This window comes from Triturus cristatus, chromosome 2_1 (assembly GCF_964204655.1).
Source record: "Triturus cristatus chromosome 2_1, aTriCri1.1, whole genome shotgun sequence".
Classification (NCBI taxonomy): domain Eukaryota; kingdom Metazoa; phylum Chordata; class Amphibia; order Caudata; family Salamandridae; genus Triturus; species Triturus cristatus.
Window position 1 is genome coordinate 351827744 of NC_140581.1, and position 21103 is coordinate 351848846.

The window sequence follows — 21103 nt, forward strand, 5'->3', positions numbered from 1 at the left end:
GGTCATTTTGGTGATGAACACTGCTGTGAAGTGCAGAGGCTTGTCAAACTGGATTCACGCCTCCCATAACCACAGAGTTTCAGGACCCTCCGAAGAAACAGCTCCTATCTCTGAAGAGAATCCAGCCATGGTTGCAAGGACACCGGAGACGGAATGACAAGCTGGTGGGGTCCCTAAAGACGCTATATACCCACCAGGTTGAGTAGAGGGGGTCACGCTACACAAGGCCCAGGTACAGACTCTGAGGGAGACGGTAACATTGTAGGTGGTTTAGAGTCAGGCTCAGCTGAAGAGACTGGTGTGGAAAGTGGTCGGATGCTGCGGAAGAAAACTGAGGTTGCAAGAGAATTGTGGCCTGTGAGACAGAAAAGGCAGAACCTGAGACTTGCACCGGAAAGAGATCTTGCTCCCATATCTGAATAATCTGAGTTGGATCAAAGTGATACAGAATGAGCACAGGGGAGCTTAAGGAGATGAAGGAGAGTGAGAGTACCGTGCCAGATATACGCTGCCCCAGAGTGGACTTATCTGGTTACAGATGCCAATAACAGTGAGGTCCAGGAGAGTGAGGTCCGGACGAGTGAGGAGCGGAACATCAGTGTTGATAACTGAAAATGAACTGCTGGTTCCTGGAGTAGGAGCTAATGGAGTTCTGACACTGACTGTGCTAGATCCACAAGACAGATAGACATCCACACTTACCACTTCTAGCACAAAAGAGGGTACATTAGGAGCTGACAGTGCCTTAATAGAACAGACAAGTCGCTTGTTGAACGTAGATTTGTCTAAAGGTGATTATACGTTGAATGCTTATGCAAAGTTGCTCTATGAGAATGTAAATATGATGGATGTGAGAGATTGCAATGTGTGTATGCAATTACCTGCATCTGTTGAGGAATATATCAGATACCATCATTTGCCTTTGACATATGGTTTTACTTGTTATTTGTTGCTCAGCATGTTTTATGGAAAAGGTCATGATGAGTACTATTTCTCCAACTATGATGTAGTACTTTCAGAGGTTCCAGCTTACAAGCATCTTAATAAGTATAATTATTACAAGCAAGAGGATAGAGTGGGAAAGTATTTCATACCTACAGTTACCTTAGACACAGCTTATGCACATAAACGTGATTTGACATTCATGTTAACTGACATAGAAAAGAAGTTTGTAGATCAAGTAGAAGATAGGCATAGATCATTAGAAGTTAAGCTTAATAGTAGAAAATAAAATTTTGAATGGGCTAAGGAAGAGTTAGCTCACAAAGCTAGGGAAAAGTATGCTCCTATAGCTTTAGATTGCGAACAGTGGGGGAAGCTTTACATCAGACAAGTACAGACATACTATGACAAGATATTTGTGGGACAGAGTATGTGTGATCACATCTTCACAATTGAGTCCTCTGCAAAAACGATTTACAAGCTACAGTACAAGTGGTGCCAAATGTGTATTTTGTGCGTGGGAGAAATGTGTATGTCTGGTTGCCACTGAATTGGTTTGGAACAGTATATGTGGCTGTTGTGTTTCCTAAGATATACCATGTGGAAGATTTGAACAGTTTGGAAGGGAAGCCACCACATTGGTAGAAACGTGGTACCAGTGCAGGAGAGATTGTAGGTGATGTGTTTAGAGCGATGATACCAAGTTTGGGAGTGATTTTAAATGATGTTAAGATTAGAAGGTTGTTAACTATAGCGGATAAGTTGTCAATCAATACATCTGTCATTACTACTGGTAGATGGAGAGATGGTCTCGATACGAGCTATGGTGATGCAAAACCGTCTTGCTTTAGCTGTATTGTTAGCAAAAGAGGGAGGGGTCTGTAAAATCCTGAGGGTTCAACAGTGCTGTACTTATATCCCAGACCATAGCAAGGATCTGAGGAAGTATATAAGTAACATCACTGAGATACATCATAAGATACATGATTTGGCAAGTGAGGGAGTTTGGAGAAAGGTTGATTAAGGATTTGGAAAAGTTGGAAGTTGGTTTGCAAGCCTTGGGAAAGTGATTCTCGGTTATATCTTGAAACCAATAGTTGTTGTAATAACTTTATTTCGGTCAACAGACCATAAAAAGTACAAAAAAACATAAAAAAAATAAAGCAATAAATACAACAGTTAGGTTAAAAAGTTCTGCCTACTACGCCACATATACAACAGGAAGCGAGAAACCGCAAACACAATAGGAGGATTGGTATCTTAAGTCAATATCCTGCAAGCCTGTGTAAAATGCAGGAATCCCAAGTTCCTGCAAATAGGGATCAACCAACGTTTTCTAAGTGCAGACCAATAGTAATAATTGCGGTTTGTATCATTTTGCTGATGAGTACAGTGAAAGCTTACAAGTGGCATAGGTAGAGACAAGCTGAGAACTCTCTTAGACAGCAAGAGAGGGGACTGGAGAGACTGCAGGACAGTCATTATGAAAGTCTCAAGAATTTTGAGAAGTTTCATCAGGGAAGACAGACTACAACTTCTGTTTAAGTCAGTTCTTTTTACCGGGAGTTGAAAATAAGTATGATGACACTAGTCTGTTAGACTTTTAGAGTGAGATTTTGCACTTTCATTTGTAGGGGTGCATTATAATCATGGGTAGTTCGCTTTCACATATAATCCTTTACTGTGCTAACATTGGGTCATTAGAACGTGCACTGTAATAACGTGAATTGTGAAGTTTTGGGTAAATCTTAATGTGAACTTAAAGAAATTAACGTTGCAAATAAATGTGGTTAGATGAAAACCTTAACGTGTAGAATTCCTACCTGTAGCTAGTGAATATTCACACAATTGATGTGCTTATGTAACGTGCTGATTGAACCTACTCAGTAATAATGTTCATTTATACGTGTGCTCTTATGAAATTATGTGCCATTTCTTATGTTGGCTGATTTCTGTTGGCCTGAATAGTTTTTTTTCCCCTGAAAGCTCTCACATTGGATTCGGTATTGAATTTCATGTGCATTTGGAATTTGTTCTTTCTTACATTTCTTTTGCAGGTGGAGAAATGTGTCATTGTTAGTTAGAATAATATCTTTGTTTTAGGAGTTAGGCTTAAGGAGGAGAAGATACATTGAACGGCAATGCTGATAATAAGGGATAGTGTACTTTCTCATCAGAGAGAGCCTGGGAATCAAGATCATCGAGCCAAGGCCTGGGAGCATCACTGCCACGTGGAAAGTTACCTACAAGGAGGTGGCTTGCTTGGATGGTGTGATGTTGCAAGGCATCTTAGGATGCTGCCTGCAAGTTCATGTGTTGAAGTTAGGGACAGAGTCCAGGGACTTTCTGTCTAGCTTTGAGAGAGAGAGCATCTTAGAACCAGCTCTGTAGCTTTATGCTACTCGACCCATTCAACTTGAGTGGACTTCTTAGGAAGCCTTCACGTGCTGACACCTTTAAAGAAATTGCCTTGGGGGAAATGCTAAGTAGGGATGTCACGTTAGTGGTATCAATATCAATATGAACTTTATTCGGATAAAAACAACATATCCATAAAAGTACACATTTAAAAGAAACATAATTCATTACGATTAAAATGGTCTCCAATATTAGTAGATAGGTCATAATTATACAATACCATTTAAAAATGTAAATCAGAGACGTTAGGTGAATACATTAGAATTAGCAAAAATACAATCAGATAAAAAGCGTTCGGGTCAAAAGTTTAAAACAAAAACCATTTGAATTAACCGGGGTGCATAGAGTTACGAGTACGCACCACCGTTTTCAACAAAGATGCAACACGAAAACATAATTCATCATCAATTATAGCTAGCCACCATCCCATAGGCTGCCTTATAATCAGTTACATGTCGAGCTTTAAAATATGGGGTAAGGAATCTTTTAGTGGGAAGCGAATAATAAGAGCAGAAGAATAAAAAGTGTAACATTGATTGCTTATGTATGTTATTACAGGGACAGTATAAAAGATCGAGGTTGGCAGTAAAACCGGTAGGAAATGACAGCAGATATTTCATTGTGTCTGTCCTTAGCCGGAAGAGTAAACCCCTTTCCCAGCGGCCAATTGATTTCAAAAGATATCTGGGCATCACTGGAATCACATTCTCTATTTGCATATATCTGGCAACTGAGGTTTTTTTTCCGTTCCGTTGCTAATCTTATTTCTTTATATAATGCATAAAGAGTTTTTTCAAGAGATTTGATACTAATAGAGCTATGGTCTAAGGGGTTTAAAAAAAGGTCTTCCATGTTCACACTACTTAGGCTTTTATGAACTGCTGCCAACCATGGTATGTCCATCCCTTTGTCGCATTTCAAACAATCTAAAATTATCTCTCTTGTCAGTTGTGCAGCCAGGTTTTTCCAAATTCTCAACCAGAACAAAGTTGGGCGAGCCCTAATGTAGTCCTCTATGTACGGTAGGTTAAGTTCGCTATGACCAGCATACGTAGAGGAAAAAAGTGCTGCGCCCAAGACTTTGCGACAAAATCTATTCTCTTCACACTGGATGGGAGTGCTAGTTGTATTCCCCCAAACCTCCGCCCCATATGTAGCTACTGGTAAGCATTGCAATCTGTATATTTTAACAATCGAAGGCACCACCTCTATATTTCTTGGCTTAGGTATCCCAAGTATGGTATTAATAGAGTTAATAAACTTCCTCTTACAGTGGACCACATGATCATTCCACAATCCATTGGATGCGAATACCAACCCAAGATACGGGAAAGTGCGAGTGCTTAATAATTGATGCAGATTTAAAACAATTGAAAAGTTAAAATGCTTCTTAGACCCACATGACATCAAAAATGATTTTTAAAATGAGTGCATAAATCTAGGGTTGCCATAAACTCCACAAAACCATGGACTAGGGCACGTAGGGCTTTAGGAGTACGCCCCATTAGCACTGCATCATCAGCGTATAACAATGCAGGGATTTTATTTCCATTGAGAATTGGGACAGCTTGAGTTAAAGTCACCAAGGACTTGGTTAGGTCATTGATGTACAGAATGAATAGGAGGGGGGCCAGGACGCAACCCTGCCTGACTCCCCTACCAACTTCGATAGCTTTCGAGATCTCACCGTCCCTACTAATCTGCACCCTGGCTTTTAGGTCTCTGTGCAAATATGCCAAAAAGGAAACTAATGAGTCATCTAACCCAAAATTTAATAGAGTTGTCCACAGCTTAGATCTATTTACAAAGTCGAAGGCCGACGTGGAATCCATAAATGCCAGATGCACAGGTGCTTTCTTAACTATAGTGTATTTACTGATAATCAGGTTAAGGTTGGGGCGCTAGGTGGCGCACTTGCGGAATGGCTGCCTCTGGGTGAAGCTCCCGCAGTCCGATGCAATTATCCGACAAATAATCCTCTTTTCGGACCAGCTTCTATCTTAAAACCGTGGGGCACCGCGACAGACTTCGCCGCGGCACAATCCAGACGAGCCCTACGAAGAATGACGGCGTGAGGAGGCGGTGAGCGGCAGGGACAGATTCGACCGGCGACGGGACCTGTGTGCCTGGAGACTGCGCTGGGCGGGACGCATCTACGAGAGGCTGCTGCGCTCACGTGGCGCGAGGGCCGTCCCGGACTGCGGCTCGCGGCCGTGGTGGCTGAGGCAGAGTGCGGGAGAAAGGACTACCAGGTGCGGAGCCTGAGCGCCAGTAATATTCGTAAGTACGCATTGATACGTACTGCACAAGCGACGAGCCAGGCGAGAGTGAAGCGAGACCTGTATCGATATCTAGTGGGGCTCGGATTGACAGAAAAGACGGCGGTCTGCCCCGATATAGCTGAGGTAGGAGAGGAGCGGTAAAGGAGCCTCGATTTGTTTGTATGACTGCTGCCTGTGTCGGAGCGCTCCCCACGACCTTGGTGTGGTAGCGGGGGCGGGACTGGGATACGCTGCGGGCTGCACGGCGGGATGCCGAGACTGAGGCCCTGAGCACGAGTGAACCAACGGCTGACACCGGCGAGGCGCTAGAAGAAGTACATATCATCGCTGCCTCTGTGAGAACTGCCGTTGCGTGAGCAACTGCCTCAGAGCATTGCTTAAGATCCTATGGGCCCCAGAGAGTGCTACATGTGAAGGGTCCTGACCGACCGACGCTGTGGTGGTACTCTGCCGGAGGCACTGCGTGGCACCACTTTGGGAGGACAAGTGCGCTTACGTGGTGGCCAGATCCTATGACTGGGAAGGCACTGCGGGCTGACGGCGGGGAGTGTGTTGCGGAGAGGCATCCCGGGCTGCGAGGGAAGGCCCGGCCCCCTCTTCATGGACTAACCTATGGTCAAAATCCTCCTTGCGGACGCCAAGAACAGCCGACGTGGTGCTGCTGCAAATTGAGGACACTGCATAGCAGGTGAAACCACAGGTGCGGGAAGAATGATATAGACAGCGTGCGCTGCTCAGGAAGTCGTTCAGAGTATCCGTTATGGGATTTCCTGGAGGGGATCTGTAATTAGGGCAACACCCTGGGCGCGCCGTGAACTGCGACACCCTATAGACTGCCTGGCCGAGGGGCCTGAGACCAACTTGGTGCCTTGAGCAGGCGAAATAGCATACTCGACTGCGCTCCCTTGGCATCTGGAAGTGACAATCTGCGCCTGGGAGAGATGGGGTAAACGGATCCTCGACAGCCTCGGCTACAATTTGAGGCCAAAAAAAACTCCAAGGTGGCCCCAGATGGAGGCTCTGAACCGGCGATGGCAGGCGCTCGAGATCTGCCTCAGGAGCCGGAAGTCGGCGTGAAAACTATCCTCCTGGAAGTGCAACAAGGCATCGCTGCAATTGCGGGCAAGATGGATGACATGACCACGCGCATGGATAACATTGTGCGTAAAATCGACGGACATGAGGGCCGGCTCAAGGAGGCGGAGAAGCACATATCGGAATCGGAAGATACCACAGTGCACATGCAGAACACGATGGCTCAAATGGACAAACTCTTGAAAGTTATCGCGGCCAAGAGCGAGGATATGGAAGCGAGGAGTCGACGCAACAACCTCCGCCTCCTAGGACTACCCGAAACCACCAACACGGGTAGGATGGAGCTGTATGTCGAGCGGTTGCTGCTGGCGAAAATAGGGGCGGAGTCATTGTCCTCGCAATTCGTGGTTGAGAGGGTGCATCGGTCACTGGGCCCAGGACCACCGGTGGGCGGAACGCCGCGACCCATCATCGCCCGTCTCCTCAACTACAGAGACCGTGACGTAGCCCTCAGAGTGGCAAGGGAAAAGAAACAACTTCACTACGAAGAGGCAACTTTCACTATACATCCAGACTTCACTGCCGCGGTGCAGGAAGACAGACGGAAATTCCTTCCTGTGAAACAGAAGCTCAGACAAGCACAGGTGGACTATACGCTGCTGTACCCGGCCCGGCTCCGCATTACTCACCAAGGCAAACAAACATTCTGCGCTAACCCACAGCAGGTCCAAACATTCCTAAAACAACTGAAATGGCGAGCTACGGGAGGGCAGCCTGTGACCGGCTCCAGATCGCCCTCCACATCAGACATTGAGTAATTTATTTGGGGTGAAGCGCGCAGCTGATGTCGAGACGGATGGATGCCAGGACTACATCCCATCTGCGCGAACGACATGACCACCCTGGTGAGCTAATTCCTCACGTCAAAGGCCTGATTGACCCTGGTACCGGAGAACTGGAATGAACTACATCGGACACCCTCGCCTCCTCTACGGGGTGCAGGTGGCCCGTTAGATGCCCCTGAGACGGCGGGTGTTAACTGTGCGCTACCTGGCAGCAAACCCCATCTGGGTGATCCCCCTGAGTATCATCTCTTTTTGTAGGGTTCTGTTGGAATTGGGCAGAGTTTCTAAGCCCTTTTTTGTGGAGAGATAATTTGGGGACAGAGTGGGGGGAGGGTTATTTGTTACTGACATGATTGGGATGTTTCAGTGGGTGGAGGGTGGGGGGATGGATAGTTGGAATGTTTTGATTCTATTATGATGCTTTTAGAAAGACAAATGCGCAATTGTTCAGTTTTAGCTGGTGGGACACCTATGGGACACAGACAAGCTACTACTATTGTCGATGGGGGGTGAGGACGGCGGGAGGATTGATAATTGTACGGGTATATTGTCCTGGAATGTACGGGGGTTGGGAAACCCTAGGAAAAAGAGGCACATACTATCATATCTAGATCGGCACAACATCAGCATAGCGTTCTTGCAGGAAACGCACTTCGTTCCACAGGGCAACATTACATTTGTGGGAAAATGGGCGGCTTATATATTGTTTTCCTCATACTCTTCCTACGCTCGAGGGGTTGCCATCCTCTTCAAGAGAAATACGCCATTTGTGTCACGGGGAGAACTTGTGGACCCACAGGGAAGATATGCGATAGTGTGGGGGAGATTGTGATCCGACACCGTCACGCTAGTGAGCTGCTATGGCCCGAATGTGGACACCCCAGAATTTTTCACTGTTCTGTGGGGTAAAATACTGGCATTAGACACCACACATGTCATTTGGGGGGGGGAGATTTTAATGTGGCATTTGACCCTAGCATGGATAGATCCATGGCGCTGCCGCACCACTACAATCGCACGCAGACAGTGATGGGGGAGATTATGGAAGAGGGAAGACTCATCGACACGTGGCGTCACATACACCCACATTCTACGGAGGGCACGCACTTCGTGTCGAGCGCAGCGTCTTGGTCCCGGATAGACTATTGCCTGACAACTAAGGGCCTAGGGCCATCAATTAGGAAAGTAAGACATCTGCCGCGCAAGTACTCAGACCACTCACCGGTACATCTCGAGATCGACTTGCTGGGGGGGGTGGAGGGAAACGGACATGGCGCCTGCTACCCACAGCATTACTAGACGTGGTATTTCAGGCCGAGCTGGAGGAGGAAATATGGGGATTTTTTCAAAGAGATAAAGGTTCTGTGGACTCGGTGGAGACTATATGGGAAGCATTTAAAGTCAGGGGAGTATGCATGTCAAAAAGTTTTGGAGTTCTCCGAGATATCCGCGGGAGACTCCAGCGCTTAGAAAGAGAGACGAAAACATTGGAGGTGCGGTTGGCTCGGGGAGAGGGTGAAAAGGCGCAAGTTGAGTTTAGAGGCAAACTGTCAGAATATACAGACACAGCGGACCGGGAATCCAAGTTCCTGGGGAAATACTTAATAGCTCGGAAATATGGGGAGGGGGAACGCCCGGGCAGGTCACTGGCGGAAGCCACTCGGAAACCTAAATTCTCTAATTATATACTAGAGATAACGAACCCGACGGGCGAGATGCGTCGAGACACGGAGGGGGTGCAGGACGTATTCGTTGCCCATTACACCAAACTATACACAGCACAGCGCGGCGACCCCTTAGACTTCGAGCCGTTCCTGGGAGATGTCGCGCTGGGCTGGCTGGAAGATCACCACCGAGAGTTCCTATGTGCCCCATTTGAAATAGCTGAGATCCGCGAGGCAATTATGCAGCAGAGATCTGGGAGGGCGCCGGGTCTTGACGGACTCCCGGCTGAATTCTATAAGACCTATGTGCATATAATGGCCCCCATACTGAAAGAACTATACGAGGAGGCATTTGAGGACGGAGCGCTACCTCCTTCCATGATGAAGCCCTAATCACCTCTATTTTAAAGCCTGGCAAGGAACCACAGTTCTGTACATCCTATAGGCCATTATCGCTCCTTAACTGCAATACCAAGATATTGGCTAAGCTCATAGTGAATCGGGTCCTCCTCCTCATAGCTAAGCTGGTCCTGCCCGATCAGGCGGGGTTTATCCCAGGGAGGGCAACATCGCACAATCTTCGTACGCTGTGCTCGATTCTACAGAATGTGTCGCCTGACCTGCCATTGGCTGCGGTGTTCCTGGACGCTACTAAAGCGTTTGACTCTGTCGAGTGGGATTATCTATTCGGCATTTTGCTCCGCATGGGCTTCCCCCGGGATTTGTATCATGGATACAGCTGCTATACCGTGGACCCACGGCTCGGGTGCTGGTTAATGGTAGGGTGTCACCTGCATTCTCCGTCACAAGAGGGACTAGACAGGGATGCCCACTGTCTCCCCTGCTGTTCGCCCTTGCGATTGAACCTCTGGCGTGCAGACTGAGACAGCATCACAATGATAGAGCGCTACGGTGCCCCCTGCGACAAATATTGATTTCAATGTATGCTGATGAACTGACTCTGTACGTCCGAGACTCCCAGACTAACCAATTCAATTCAAAGAGTCTTTATTTATCGATAATTCATCATAAAAAGACAGTTTACAAAATGTGATAGAGTATAAACAAGATATTTTGTCTTTAAAAAATTATTACAACATAATACAAAATATTAAAATCTCAAAGATCCAGGGTACAATAATTTTATTGCCTCCTCAATCTAATAAGCCACACCCAAGCTAAAAACTTGGCAACTGCAACTACAACATATTCGCTAGTGTCGAAGCGCAGGAAATCAAGTGCTACTGACCCTTGCCTTGTTCCCAGAGTACGACAAAGGGGTTTTAGCCATATAGCCCGAGGGGCTGCGTAAACAGGGCAGACAAAAAAGATATGGCCCACAGAGTCGACACATCCAGAACACCAGTTACAAGAATCAGACGATACACCCTTCCATTTTTTAGTGAATAAGTTTGTTGGTAATGTACCGACTCTAAACTGGTGGTAAAGTTTTCTATCTCTCGGCCTAGTGATGGTATCCCAGTAGGCTTCAAGAAATGGGGTATTCTTTTGTTCGAGAAACCTACCAGTCAAAGAGTCGGTTGAAACGGAAGGTAATTGTTTTTGCAGTACCATTGACCAGTATAGATCTTTAAAATCTTTTTTAGAGGGAAATGAGTTATTGGCCGGGTCAGTCCACAAAGTACCTAAACCGATGGAATCCAAAAGTTGTCTAACCTGTCTGAACCAGGGGATGTTACCAGCTCCCAAAATAGAACGAACATCAATAAAGGCTTTGGCATAGGGACCAAGTTCGGGAACAGTCCAAAGTCGCCTCCAAAAGGCCAATGGCTTAAACCTAGCGATGTCGTCAAATGAATGGGAGCCGAGATCCAGCAGTAGTGGTTTCAATGGGGTGGAACTGGGGAGGCCCGTGAGCATTCTGAAGAATTTATGTTGTACTTTGAACAAGGGAAGAGAGATTGGCAAAACCCCAGAGTTCAGCTCCATAAAGGATGGCTGAATTAATCCTAACATTAAGGATTTTCATTGGGGGGCCAATTATTTTCGACTGGGATTGCTTTTGTTCTTTGGCGAGACATCCAGAAAGCTGGGCAAATTTAAGAGTAAGGACGTCAATCTGCGGCCTCCAGTCCAACTTGTTTTCAAATACTACCCCCAAATAGGTCATGACGTTGGTTCTCTCAAGCAAATCATTATTCATAAACACTTGGCCTTTCACACATTTCCCTTTGTTGAATACCATGTATTTGGTTTTGGACACATTCACAGACAGATCAAAATCATTGCAGAATTTAGAAAAAACATTCAATGCCGACTGTAACCCTGAGAGTGTCTGAGAAAGAAGTAGGGTGTCATCGGCGAACATGAGGAGTGGAAGTTTACTTCCACCCAACATGGGTGCGTCGGTGGGAGTAGATGAGAAGTACTGGACCACTCTATTGATAAACAATAGAAACAACGTGGGCGCAAGGACGCACCCTTGCCTGACACCCCGATTGACCCTGAATCTTTTAGTAATTTGGCCCAGCGCACTTGGGCGAAGTTGTTATCATACAGCCTAATGATAATGCTCAGAAGATCTCCCGGAATCCCTAGCTCCACCAAAGCATCCCATAGCTTGGTCCTATTGATCAAGTCAAGTGCTGACCGAAGATCAATAAAGGCAGCATATAAGGTACCACCACATAGATAAACCGTTTTCCAGACAATCAGTTGAAATTTGAATGCCTGGTCGATGGTACTGGTGCAGGGTCTAAAACCGGCCTGGAGTGGAGAGATGATATCCTCCTGTTCAATCCAGGTCTGGATTCTAGCCAGGGTCATCCTAGCGATTATCTTCTGAACGGAGTCAATAAGGCTGATCGGGCGATAGTTCCCCGGACAGGAACGATCGCCCTTCTTAAAAATGGGAAGGATCTCTGCACCCCTCCAGGAATCAGGAATGGCAGCCCCTCTAGCTATAGCGTTAGCGAGATGTGCAATATATGGTACCCAGTTATCGGGGTCAGACTTGAAAAGGTCCGCGGGGACACAATCGATTCCCGGGGCCTTGCCACTAGGCACCTTTCTCAGGGCTGCAGCAACCTCAGCGCAGTCAAAATTAAAAGTGGAGGAGATGGTCAAGTCCCTGCTTACTGCGTGGGCAAACCCCTCAACCAAGCTTCCATCCGAAAACTGGGACTCAAAGTGTGAGACCCAGTTGTCCGGAGAAACATGGTTGCTGGGAATCTGGGTATCAGAACAGTTGCCCCACTTTACAATATGCCAAAACTGGGATAAATTCCTATTTTTGCTAGCGGCCAAAAGATCGTTCCAGTGGTCATTATCCCACTCTCGTTTGGCTATTGCTTTAGCCTTGGAGTAGTCTTTTCTGGTTTGTTTAATAACCACCCGATCTTTAGTGATGATAGCATGTTTCAATTTGTTGTATGAGATTCGGCATGCTTTATTGTACCAAGACTTAGATTTTTGGGTAACAATTTTATTACCCTTACATGGTTTAGAGAAAATAGACTTAAGATCTAAAAATAAATGGTTATGTACTAGGGTGGCCTCAGTATGTGTGTCTTCAGCGCTCAGTAGATGCTGTAGATCCCCAACAGCACAAGAAACCTTTTGGCTAATCTCTGACAGTAGTAGACTATCAATAGCTACCTTGTCCCAGCGTACTCGCCGTTGGTTATTAGTTAATAAAGTTTCAGCGGTCACTATTTCAGAAGGTTTATCTCTAGGTGCTGGACATAATAATAAACTCAAGACCAGAGGGTTATGATCACTCTCGGGTCGGTCTAGGACCACCATATCAGATAGCATGGGCCAAAACTCCACCTTAATTAGGGCATAGTCGATTCGACTCTTGCTGCGTCTACCATCAGAGAATGTCGGCCTACCGACTTTATCTGATGGAGTCCGACCGTTGGCAGCTCTATAGCCCCGCTCCATGCAAAGGCTCATCCACTGGGTAGCGGATTCGGACCACCTCTTGATAGGAGGGAGATCCAGGGGTGGGATATTAAAAACCGCGTCCACCTCCCCTGTGAGAGAGTCGGGGGCAATTGGTAGTGGCTCGAAACAACAGTTCAAATCGCCCAATATTACAACATTAGTGCCCGTATTGACTTTATCCAAACACCCATCTAATTGGAGGAATGTATTTGTACCATGGCCGCCCGGGAGACCCCTGTTGTAAATATTTGTAATCAGGATTTCAGGGAGATCTTTGCGGACTAGTGCAATGATCAATAGGTCAAGACTATCAATAACCAATTCCCTAAGGTTATACCCAAGGGTTTGCTTGACCCAAATGCAAAGGCCACCGGATGGACGACCTTTTGCTCCACGTACAGCCCCTTTGAAAAAGTTTAAATATCCTGGGAAATAAATAGGATCCACAGCCCAAGTTTCCTGGAATACCAAGATATCATGCATGTTTACCCAGGTAGACCAGTCTTCCAGAGTTATTTTACTGCAGAGGCCAGCGATGTTCCATGAAACCAAAGTCAAAGGGGGAGAACCAGTGGAGGTGGAAATCAAAGTAACTGGGGGAGCTCCTGATATAGCCGGATGTATGCTGATGTATTCACAACCAATAATCTCACTCTCAGGTATATCAGGATCACTAGTAGTTAAATGTGACCTAATAGATGTTACCCGGGAGGGATTAGGAGATAGCATTCCCGGGGCCAGGGGCTCCCTCCTTGACTCGCCCCTCCCCACTAGACCCGTAATATCAGGTCCTGGTCTAGCCTTACACACTCTATCCCCAATCGTTGGAGTTGAGGGTAGTCAGTCCACACCATCTAGGGTATGCAGCGGGGCAAAAGAATTAAACAATGGAAGATGGAAGTCGAATCCTGTGTGACGATAGGAAGTCTTATTGACCCTTTCCCATGGAACAGGCACATCACAGGGAGCAACATGAGAGTCTAATGAATAAAAATAAGACATATCCAAAGTAGATATTCCAGTGACTCTCAGGTCGTTGGGATAGGAACAAATATGGCTCACCACCCTAGGGTCCCGGAAATTAATGATCACACAGTCTCCCTCCATTTTCTTGGCTCTATTACCCAGCCAGCATACCCTGCGAACGGTCATAACCTCTGCACTTAGTCTTGGAGGTAGTGGCCTGTTGCTATTTAGCCAATGTGTGACTTTATTCTTCAACTCTATATGGGTCTCGGGTTTGGCCTGAGTGAGCCGAGGCACACCTACCATTATGACAGTGTACGGCTTAGACTCAGGGGGGAGATTTATACATGGTAGTTCATTAATTTGATCGACACTCTCTATACTAGACTTTCCAGCAATGGGAGCACGCTTGGTAATGGCTGTACCATTGTTGTTATTGCGTCCTGGAACAGTCGGCGTGTCTACACTGGCGGGGGGGCCGGATCCTTCAATAATGGGGGGATTGCAAACGTGAGAGTTCGAAGGGACTCTACCTTCATGAGTGTGTCCATTAGAAACAGACCTATTACTAACAGCAATTACAGGAATAGAAGGTTTCTTAGGCCCAGTAGATGTCTGTGTGATTTTCTCCAACATAGACGAGTTCCCGAGCACCGTGCCTTCAATTTTCTCCAACAGAGTGGAGAGTCGATTGACTCTCTCATATAGAGGTAAGAGAAGAGATTTAAACAATTTCTCTATGTGAGGCAGAAAATCGAGAGGCAAGGGTTCGGCACTTGATTCAATAATAACAGGCGGTGGCCTAAGGCTTCCTGTGGTAGAAGTGGTACAACGAGGTAATATAGAGTCAACAGCTTCACGATGCATAGGAATGTCATGCGTTTTTGGCAATCTAGATCTTTTAACACGTTTGCTTAAAGGAATAACTCCCTTACGCTTTCTTTTACCAGGAATAAACATAAGATTGTTGCTCACAGTTGGGGCAGCAGTGCACAATATCTCAGGGGGGACTGTAAATGAGAAGGGCTGATAGTTGGGGATGAGGCACTTGGACCAGGGATATGTATTTGCTCTTGTGCCATAACCAGTGAATCCTGAGCAGCTAAAATCAACGAGGCTGTGGTAGGGCTAGAAGATGATTCTAGGATGGTTTGTGGTGGTCTACTTACTGGAGACTTAACTGACATAAGGTTGCCCAAGGAGGATCTTTTGGCTAGGCTGTCTAAGGACAGTCTCTTTTCAGTTAGGATAATTTCATGTTCAAGAACGCGAGTCGCTCTTGTGATGAAATTATCGAGGGTCCCTGTAATATTACCCCGATGATTAGCCTGGACTACCTTCCTACCAGACCTTAGGGAAGTCATACTTAAAATAAGAGCTCAAACTTCAGAAAAATAGCCAAAGTAATAAGTCACAGACCCAAGATATGATGTATTACAACCAAAAGGAACAGCTGAAATAATAGCTGAGAAACAATATTTTCACCGAAATACCAAAGGGGGAGGCCTGTCCCGTCCCCGGTCGTCCACGAACGGCCACAAACGGCCCGCTCTTTGCCCGGTCTTCGCCCCGAGTGTTGTCCCGCGCGCGTACCGCTAGCGCGCTCACAAGAAAACTATCTTAAGCACAGGGCGACAGCAGGGGCGTGACCGGGAAGAGTGACCAGGTGAGCTGAGTTCAGGGAGCGCAATGCTCCGTGGCCCTCGCAGTCCCGTGGGCGTCGATGTCAGCAGCCTGCCCCCAGAGTTCAGCGTAGCGTCCTGCCAGATATGGGAGCACCAAGAGGTCACACACGCCAAGCACACCAGCCCAGCTTTTAAGAATTTTGTGGCCGGCGAACGGCTCCCGCGCAGCGGGGGCCGCGAGGCGCTGTGTTAGTGGGAGGTGCCAAACGGGAAGAGTGACCAGGTGAGCGGAGTTCAGGGAGCGCAATGCTCCGTGGTCCTCGCAGTCCCGTGGGCGTCGATGTCAGCAGCCTGCCCCCAGAGTTCAGCGTAGCGTCCTGCCAGATACGGGAGCACCAAGAGGTCACACACGCCAAGCACACCAGCCAAGCTTTTAAGAATTTTGTGGCCGGCGAGCGGCTCCCGCGCAGCGGGGGCCGCGAGGCGCTGTGTTAGTGGGAGGTGCCAAACGGGAAGAGTGACCAGGTGAGCTGAGTTCAGGGAGCGCAATGCTCCGTGGTCCTCGCAGTCCCGTGGGCGTCGATGTCAGCAGCCTGCCCCCAGAGTTCAGCGTAGCGTCCTGCCAGATACGGGAGCACCAGACTAACCTGTACCCCTTATTACGGGAATTTATAATATTCGGGAAACTCTCAGGAATCCAAATTAACTTGACACCGGCAGCGGTTAAGTTCCCATTGTACTACCCGCTCGCCTGGTGCGACACAGATTTGAGATATTTGGGGATTCAGGTCTCGGGGGATAGAGAAGAAATGGTCTGCCTAAATTATGGCCCTGCCGTGAGCCGACTCGCTGATAATGTCACACGCTGGATTACCCTGCCCCTATCAATGGCGGGTAGAGCGTCATTGATAAAAGTGGTGGTACTATCACAGTTTTTATACTTATTCCTCAACCTCCCTTACCATCCGGGCCGGCTCTTCTTTAAAACAATGCGCTCTGAACTTATATGGTTATTTTGGGGCGGCAAGAGACCGCGGGTCCAGTGGAGGGTACTCACCAGGCCTGCAGTGAATGGGGGATTTGACATCCCAGATTTTGAGCTATATCATGCCTGCGCTTAAGCTCACTACGCCTACTATTGGGTGCACCCGCCGGCATGCATGCCGCAAGTAGCGGTGGAGCATTGGTTGGCTGAACCCGATTCCCCTCGATGGAATTCTGCACTCACACTCTAGCCCTCGGCACACTGCGCCAACTACAATCACGAGCACGGTGGATGCGTGGCATTATATTATGAAGACCCTGGGGGCGTCGACCCTCTACTCCCCAACCATGCCTCTGACATATCACCCCCGGCTATCCCTGCTGCAGGAGGTAGGCTTCAGGCAACTAAGTGTTCGATTGGGCAGACGAACTTGGGGAGATCTGTTTTGTAATGGTACATTTTGTACGCCTGCCCAGTTTTTTGCTGCCACACAGCCCACCCCTTTAGATCGATTTTTGTATATCCGAATGCGACAGGGTCTGCAAACCATTTTCCCGAGCTTTCCGCGAGAGCCAGAGGTTCTGAAGCCACTGCATCAGATGTTACAGAGCGCGAGTCCTGGACATCTGGTATCCATCTTGTACCGGGGGATACGAGCAGAGGACGAAATCCCTCGTAGCAAAGCGCGGGTACATTGGGAGGCTGACTTAAATAGGGACATCACGGATGAGCAATGGCGATACTGTTGCTCCCAAACTGCGGAAGTATCGGCTAGTGCCAGGCTACGTATCACCCACTATAAATTCCTGCAGCGTATGTATTGCACCCCGGCAGAGATGCTCCGTTTTGGCCTGCGCGATACAGCACGATGTGACAGATGCGGAGGAAAGGGAGTATCTGGCCTGGGAGTGTCCGAGGGTGGGGGAGTACTGGCGACTTGTCTTTGCAGCGCTCTCTGAGATGACGGACTTGCAGGTAGACTGTGACCCCTTAGTCGCACTGCTAGGTTACAATAGACAAATCCCAAAATAACGGCGCCAATTTGTCTCGCTCTCGCTGCTATTAGCGAAACGCAGGGTGGCCTGCAGATGGGGTAGGGGAACGGGCCCCTAAATTTAAGGAGTGGATGGAAGACCTGGTGTACTGTCAGGAACAACTTGCAAGATATGCGGAAACAGTGCCCTGTACCTCTAGACCAAGGGATATATGGGGTCCTCTAACGCAGTATTTGCTGACTCTGGCTGACGGGTCCCCTACGAACGGCCCGATAGCAGGGGGACAAGATGGTGAGGCCTCCCCCTCGTAGCCCACTGCGGCCCTAGCATCTGGAGAAGTGACAGTGATTTCTCGTCTTGGGACAACGGGGGATGGTCTAATATCAGACTGGACTGGTTTAAGGAATGGGCAATGTAATGGATACTCAGGACTAACGAATTAACTTACCTGCAGAGTTCGTTGCGAATAAGAAATCCATGGGGGTATGTTGTGCGACTGACTCAGACCTAGCTGAACTGAACGTGGTGCCCCGCTGTCTGCACTCGCCCATGTTGAGAGACACTTTAAGAAATAACACCAGTTATTGCGGCCATGTTCTATTACCTTCCTGCTTCTATAATTGTGCATATGGTGCTCACATGCCCTGTGCTGGTGGTTCTGTCTATGTAATGCATAACATGTTTTCTGTATTGGAATTTTATAAATCAAATTTTCAAAAAATAAAATCAGGTTAAGGCATTGTTCCAGGGTGCCGACCTTGCTCCTAAACCCCAACTGGCATAGATGTAAAACCTGACAATCCTCAGCCCATGACTTAATCCTATTAAATAATACCCTCCCCAAAATTTTCAGAGTATTATCGATTAGTGAGATCGGCCTATAACACCTCGGATTTGACCGGTCCCCCTTCTTAAAAATTGGAACTATGGTACTATAAGACCAGGTTTCAGGAATAGATGAATTTGTCAAATTCTTAAAAACATTTACAAGTAGTGGTGCCCAGAAATCGGGATCACTTTTAATAAGGTCGATATGAAGACCATCCGGCCCGGGAGATTTGCCCCCCAGCAATGGCCTCCTCAACTTCAAATAATTCAATCTGAATCTTGGTGGTATATGTATACTCCTTATTAGATACACAATGGTCCGGGGCAGCATAAATCCTGCTAAAGTGTGCCTCCCAGGACTCGCTAGAAATATTACAGCTAATCGGTGAGGCTGTATTTCCCACAGATTTCATACCTTTAACAGCCTTCCAAAAGTCTTTTCCATTTTTTTACACATTTGCCCAAACAAGGTTAGCCCAGTGGTCATTAATAAGCTCCTCCTTCCTGCATATGATAGCTCTTTTATAGCACCTCCTAAGTGACGACACAAGAGAGCTAACTCTAGGTTTGCTTACGAGTGCCTTCCTTAATGCTCTGTTAGCTGCAGAGCAAACTGCATTGAACCAACCTGGGTCAGAATTATTGCTCTTATTTGGCTTAGACATTAATTTTTTAATGCCAGTACAAAGCTCTGAAAAGGCACCAACTATCTCTGTGTTACGTTCTCTAAATGTAAGACAGATGTTAATCAAATCAGGGTAAAGTTTTATCATCCTTTCAAATAATACGTTGTTGTCAATACCACGCCACACAAGTCTAAGATTATCAGTTGTCGTTGTTAAGTCACGCGCCCCCTGCGTGTAATCATACGTTGGGCGATGTGTGAAACTTAGAATAGTATTAATGGGATTATGGTCTCCCTGTAATGTCGGGATTACTTCAGCCCTTAGCACGTAACTTTCTAAGGAAGCAGTTATAAAAATATAATCAATGGTCAATACTGAACCTCGACTATACTAGAAGGCGCAGCTGCAATCTCCATAACATTAAGAAAATTATTCGAGCTTAGGAGGTTCACTAACTGTTCGCCTCTTTTGCTCAGCGAGCCCCTAATGGTGGGTTGGACAGCAGAGTAAATATCCCTTGGAATTTTAACATTAAAATCTCCCCCTAGACATATGCCCTTGATTGGGGCACCCCAATTATCAATTTGTAATTTTAAGATGAAATTAATCAACTCGGAAAAGTTCATATTGGGAACAGTTTTGAAATCATCATTATAGAAATTAATAAAATAAAGTGAAACACCCCGAGTATAGAGGGTTACTTGGAATTTGTCACTATTAGTTTGCACGGTTCTAGCACGACCACCTGCCTTAATATTTATCCAGGTAGAGAGGCCGCTAGCAGGCCTGCCTAATTTAGGGATGGGGGATAAAATATTAAAACATTCAAAACCCTCCATAAACAACTCCCGGGTCGCCCAAGTTTCTTGAAACATTACAATATCTTGGCTACTTATTAACTCCTTCCAGTCTGGTTGGTTTAATTTAGATGCCAGACCGGCAACATTCCAGCTCAGTATTTTAAGTGTCGAATCTACATTACTTATAATCGTTATGTCAGATTTACTAGACTGGGGGCATGTTTGAATCAATACTAGTTCTGGTACCTCAGTTAATACTTCACTCATTAGTGGGAAGGACAGTCAATCTTGACAGTCCAAACCAGATAATGGTGTAAATCTGTTGAGTGTTGGAATGGATTTAGGAAGAATAGAGCAAGATGCCTCAAATGTGGGTTTATAGAAGTAGCCTAAAGGTAGCGCCCATATACTAGTGCTAAAGTCTGTCTGCTGCATCTGTGGTGATAGTATGGTTTTTGCCACTGATTGCCTACGGAAGTTGATAACTATACAGTCCCCCTTAATGGATTTGGGGGATATACCCAACCAACCCACTCGCCGTACCATAATGATATTCTCAATTAAGGATGGCCTAAATCTCTTATGTTTAGAGAGCCAATCAACACACTTACAGCGTAATTGCTCCCAAGATTCTGTCTGATTTTTTCTTAAAGGGGGAACACCTGCTAAAACCACAACATATGGGCAAGCCTCCGGAGGTAAGTTTAGCACCATGTTACTACCCTCCGTATAAGACGTAGAAATTGGGTCAGTGGCGCCTTCTTTTGAAACGTTATTTATACCATTGCTATTAAGTGAACAGGTGGGAACATTACTGACAAGTGTCATATTATTTAACAAATTGTCTTCATTAATCCTGCTTCTATCAACCTGTTCCATAGACCTTTTTGCTCCCGTGTTGCCCCTAGTTTCTAGACACGTGCGAATTTTATTACATATGGCACAGTCATTGACTCCCAAATTTAGATCAGGTGGAGCATTAGTGATTTGGCAGCAAATGGAGTTATTTTTAAGAAGTGCATTTTGTGTTTGCTTTCTAACACTAATGGGGTCAGACACTTTGGCATCTACTTGGGGGTCAATATTAATAATTTGGGGGGCAGACTGTTCGGGCTGGGCAAACTGAACAGGAGAAGCAGCTGAAATACAATCTTTCAAAGAGGATAGAAAACTATCAAGAGCG